Source organism: Galeopterus variegatus, unplaced genomic scaffold, assembly GCF_000696425.1.
Source record: "Galeopterus variegatus unplaced genomic scaffold, G_variegatus-3.0.2 Scaffold10209, whole genome shotgun sequence".
NCBI lineage: Eukaryota > Metazoa > Chordata > Mammalia > Dermoptera > Cynocephalidae > Galeopterus > Galeopterus variegatus.
Genome location: NW_007736320.1, coordinates 60,412 through 66,411, shown reverse-complemented (window position 1 = coordinate 66,411; position 6,000 = coordinate 60,412).

Genomic DNA, 6,000 nt, shown 5'->3' with positions numbered 1-6,000 from the left:
ATTATTATTATTATTATTATTGTCTTTTTTTGTGACCAGTAAGGGGAACGCAACCCTTGGCTTGGTGTCGCCCGGACCGCGCTCAGCCAGTGAGTGCACCGGCCATCCCTATATAGGATCCGAACCTGCGGCGGGAGTGCCGCCGCGCTCCCAAGCACCGCACTCTCCTGAGTGCATCACGGGCCGGCCCGAAATCTCTCTCATTTTAAATGTTGGCTGAAATTTTTGCAGTACACTGTACGGGCCAAACAAAAAGCATATCTCTGGCCAAACAAAAAGCATATTTCTACTTTAATCCATATGTGCTATCCTGCAAACACATGGGTCTAATCTCTTTAAAGTGATAGGTTTATGGGCCGGCCCAGTGGCTCACTGGAGAGTGCGCTGCTTGGGAGCGCGGCGGCACTCCCGCCGAGGGTTCGGATCCCACATGGAGACCGGTTCCCGCTCACTGGCTGAGCGCGGTGTGGGCGCAACACCGAGGGTTGCGATCCCATTGCCGGTCCCCAGTATGGGCGTGACACCACAGGTTGCGATCCTGTTACCAGTCAGTAAAAAAGACAAAAAAGAAAAAAAAAATAAAGTGATAGGTTTAAAATTCATATTTTTAAGTAGACAAGGTGTTAAATGACCTGCTAAGTTGCCCTGCAAACCCACATTGAATTGCTGAGTGAGAGGAGAAAAGCAAGTACTTCCTGAGCTAGTAATTACAACAGTGTCCTTATTTTTGCATTAAGCCTTTGCTGTAGAAAGAAGGGCCAACAATCTGGCACCTGGTGGAAGGGTTAGTGGTTAATCCAAATTGTATCATCATCAGTGGAGCTAAGGCATGAGAATCTGCCAGGATAAAAGTAAAATAAAGTGTGAAGTCCAGTGCTGTGAAATAGAAGGGAAGCTACCAATATACAGTTTCTGTTGTAATTCATGACTGGTGGATTCTGTTTCATGGAGGAATGTGGAATAGTATATCAACTAAGGCCCTGATGTCAAGGGAACTGTGAAATAGTGCAGGGAGATTTAGTCCTGCAGCTAATATGATGTCACATCTTGGTTCATGGCAGAACTTTCTTAATGGCCCACATGTGAGCTCATAGATTGGACCCATCTGTCTGAAAGGAGGAGTTAGCACATGGGTGGTAATCACCATTGTGCTAAAGAAACTTTGCGGAGGTGTTTAGTTCCTGCTGATAGGGAAGATTAGAATCAAGCAAGTTTTATGAATAGAAAATGATGAGCAGGTGAGCCTGGAAGGAAATGGAAATGTGATGAGATTAGTAGCTGATGCATACCTCTGCAGGGAAAAAAAAAAAACTTTAAGAGATGTCGGGCTGGGAAATACTTTATTTCCTGAGGTGCTAAGAAAAGATTTGGACAGAGCTGTAATATTAACAGCCAAAGTGAATTGGTCAAGGATCTTTCTTAAAAAGCTGGCATTTAGCAGTTGCTGTGTCGAAACGTGGTGAGGAAGAGATGTCTTCATTGTCCTGAGGTGCAAGGTTCACTCATGCATTCAACCGACAAGCATGTACTGAGAAGCAATGCCGTGCTAGCCCTGTGCTAGCCCCGGAGTGGCTCAAACTCATGGGAATCATTGCCCTGCAAAGGACAGACCACAGGTACTTGGAAAAGGTCTCTGGACATTTTAAGGAAAATGAGGTTTTGTTGTTGTTGTTGTTGTTGTTGTTGTTTCCGCGACTGTCCAGTACAGGGACTCAAACCCTTGACCTTGGTCTTACAACACCACACTCCAATCAACTCAGGTAACAGCCAGCCTGTAAAAGGAGCTTTCTGAAAGGCAGTTCAGAGTAGACTCTCCATAAATGGATCTAATCTGGTCCCAGAGAATTGGCCATTATGACATTTATTGAATGGATTTTCCTGTTTCCATGCCTTCATAAATATCCTACCCTGTATGGAAGACAGTGCATGCCATTCTCTTCAGAAAATGCTCCACACCTTCTAGATTTCCCCCTTCTCAAAAGGTTGCCACCCACCTGTCTTTCTTGTTCTTTCCTCCCCTCTTTTCTTTCCCATCTCACTACATACTTGAAACCTTTTTATCCTTCCTTTCCTCCTTTCTCCTCTTCCTTCCTCTTTTCTCTCTTTTCAACATCATTCCTTTATTTCTGATTAAGACTTTTCCCTTATAAAATAAACCATTTCATAAATTTATTCAACGTCATAAATATATATCTCTTGAACTAACTGATTTGCTGAAATTGGAAATAGCAAGGACACGTATGTTCCACAGTCCACAGAGAATATATCCCTCAACTATATGTAATAGGGAGCAACACAGAAGGAAGGCAGAGTAGGTAGTGACCGGAACACTACCCATCTCCAGTAGATTTCTTAACACCCAATTATAGGTCAAATAAGAGAAACACATGTAATGAAATCATGGGCCGGTGGTTTAACGCTGGCTTCATATTGCTTTTTCTCCATGGAAAATATGGGTGATAGTGCAGGTTAATTTTAGTTCAATGATTTCACCTTTCAGAAAGTTTATCTTCAAGAGTTGCTGCTCCTTTGAGACCTACCCTTCAACTCACTGTTTGCTCAGAGTTTTCTTTCCAGAAATGGCAGGAAGTACTTGTCTTCACAGGAATGCAGGAGTCTGGATCCGTAGGCAAAAAGGTCTGAATTCCAGCCCCAGCCTTTATATCAGCCTCTGAGTATTTTTTGAGAAGGTCATTTCTCTGTTTCTTCACCTGTAAAAAAGAGATAAAGTTGCTTTCAGCTTCTCTGCTATCTTGGGAGGATTAAGTATTTAATGTTTGTGAAACATTTTGAAGATAAAAGTGGAGAGAAAACATAACATCTACTCTAAATGCAGTTCTTTTTTTTTTTTTTAAGAGCTTTGCATTCAGAAAAATACCTAAATTAAAACCTCTGCAATATTGAATTTTTATATATATATAATATAAATATATATACACATATGTATGTTTATATACATAAATATATAAACATAAAAGTATATACATATCTGAGAATTTATAAATGTAGTCCTTGTTTGAAGCTCAAAAGCCAGCTTGGAATTGTGAAACCAATCTCATGGAAAGATTGAAGTTATTTCTATTAAGACGATATTGGGCTAAGAAGCTCATCTGTCTAGACCTCAGTTTCCTCATCTGTAAAATGAGTGAAATAAACAAGAATGATGTCCAAGCTCCTATTTTCTGTTGAGTTGTCTCAACATCTAGTGACTCTGTGCTTTCCTGAGTATAATAGAGGTAAGGAAAGGCAGTTTCCCTTTACCCTGAGGTTCTTCAGTAAACATAAGAACCTGATAGAGTAGGAAAATTCTCAGCAGGGGAGCCCTTCATCGGTTTCCTTACCTGTGTGGTGACCAGTAATAGAGACACATGAGCACACATAAATGGTGCAAGCCACACTATTCACAACTGGTCTTACAAATAAATGGTGAAAAAGGATAGGTATCCTCACCAGAATTAATTTTCAACAGCCCCAGCATGAAAAATACTACCCATGGAAATTATGATGTTTGGATCCAGTGACCTCTCTAGCCATACTGTTTTAAAATCAATCAGATCCAAGAGCAGGATAACATACTTGTATTATTAATAATTTATTACCTAGTTTCCTAACCTTTTACCCATTGTGATACACATATAAAATGATAATATTTGTGCAATACCTTTAGGGAAAGGGAAAGGCTAGCCCCAGCCAGAGGTAACTACTCCGTGGTCAACTGTGAGGTCACATTCTTCCACCAAGAGCTAAAAGGATCCACATTGTGGCACATCTGAAACCTACTTGCCGCATGTAGTTGGACGCTCTGCCTTAGTCTAAATGGCATTATCTTTAGATTTCTTCCTTGCCCAGACCTGTCAGCTACACTGAGACTTCTCTTTAATTAAAAAAAAATTTTTAATTGATACATAATAATTGTACATATTTATGAGGTACATGTGATATTTTGATACATGTATACAATGTGTAGTAATCAAATCAGGGTAACTGGGATATTCATCACCTCATACATTTATCATTTCTTTGTGTTGGGAACATTTCAAATCTTCTCTTCTGGCTATTTTGAAATATACAACAAATTATTGTTAACCATAGTCACATTACTCTGCTATCGAACACTAGAACTTATTCCTTCTATCTAACTGCATTTTGGTCCTCATTAACCAACTTTTCTTCATCACCCTCACCCCTCCCCTACCCAGCCTCTGGTAACCACTACTCTGCTCTCTACTTCCATGACATCACCTTCTTTAGCTCCTACATATGAGTGAAAACATGGAATATTTGTCTTTCTGTGCCTGGCTTATTTCACTTAACATATGTTTTCCAGGCTCATCTATGTTGCTGCAAATGACAAGATTTCATTCTTTTTTATTGCTGAATAGTATTCCATTGTGCATCTATGCCACATTTTTTTTTAATCCATTCATCTGTTGATGGACACTTCAGTTGATTCCATATCTTGACTATCATGAATAATGCTGCAGTAAACATGGGAGTACAGACATCTCTTCAACATACTGATTTTCTTTCTTTTGGATATATATCCAGCAGTGGAATTGCTGAATCATATGGTGGTTCTCTTTTTAGGTTTTTGAGGAACCTCCATACTGTTTTCCATAATGGCTGTACTAATTTACTCTCCCATCAACAGTGTATAAGAGTTCCCTTTTTTCCACATCCTCACCAGCATCTGTTATTTTTTGTCTTTTTGATAATAACCAAGCCCTAAGACTTTTGATAAGGAAAGGGAGGAGGAAGAAATAAATCTCTTTTGAGCTTTATCTTCTTCTTTAGAAGAGTTTCAGGCGCTGAAATAGTTTACAGCAATCAAGAAAATCTGAATGTAGGCACAAAGTACTGGGGAAGAAGAAGTGTTATTGCCAGGACAGAGAGAAAGCAGGCAGCAACTGATTATGAATGCAAAGATACTGGGTATTTGGGCTGTTATATCTAGAATGAGGATTATTCAGCCTACACAGTGGAAGGCTGATCGATGGTAACAGCTGTCTGGAGAACTCCACCTCAGAAGAGTCTGAGGTCACATCCCACCTTCAGTGTGAGCAGTGAGTTGCTGCTGTTTACTCTGGCCTTCAGGAGCAGCTGGTAGGATGGAGCAGCTGCAGTCCCCATGCCATATAGCTGCCATCGTTGCCCAGGGCACTGAAACTACAGCACTGAGACCAATGAAAGACATGTTTGAACTGTGTTCAGTGGAGGGAGAATGTGGCTGTGCCTACTGGTTGGGGCAAACATTTAGGTGAGAGATAGCGTAAGGTGGTGATGAGGAGCACAGACCCTGGACCAGGCTGAGTCACACTTTACTTCACCTTTCTGTGTCCCTGTTTCTAGTCTGTAGTATGGGAATAATAAGCACTCCTTCTCCCTGGGACTATGCAAGGATGAGTGAGTTAATATTTATTAAGTCCTTAGAAGAGTGCCTGATTAATAAGAGATAACAGAGAGAAACCAAGACCACCAGACCCTCCCTCCTGCCATTTCCATGATTAGAGAGAGTAATTTTCATGTTGAGAAGGGTAGGGTAAGTTTTGTGAGAGGAAACAAAGTAATGAGAGAAGATCTAGCTGCACAGAACAAGTTTGAGTCTCAAGTCTTGGAGTGCTGAAAGAAGCTGCGGACATGCCCTACAACCCAGTGGCAGTTTCTACACAATTGAGGAGGACAGGAAAGGTTCCCAGGGCTGGAGACAGTCAGAGATGGTCCCAATTATCAAAGGAGGGGAAAAGCTTGATTCTAGAAGCACAACTTAGAGCTTGATGTTGATCCAAAGCTCTACTTGCGGAGGGAACTTTGAACAGATGGTGAACAGATGCTTCTCCATCGGCTGTGCAGGGTAGGGAAAAGAGCAGGAGCTGTGACGCCAGCCTGACTTGGGCGCAAACCCGCATTCTGTCACTTGCTGGCTGAGTGGCTTCGCGGAAGTTGCTTAACTTCTGAGCCTCATTGTCTCAGCTGCAGAATAGAAATGGCAATGCCTACCAG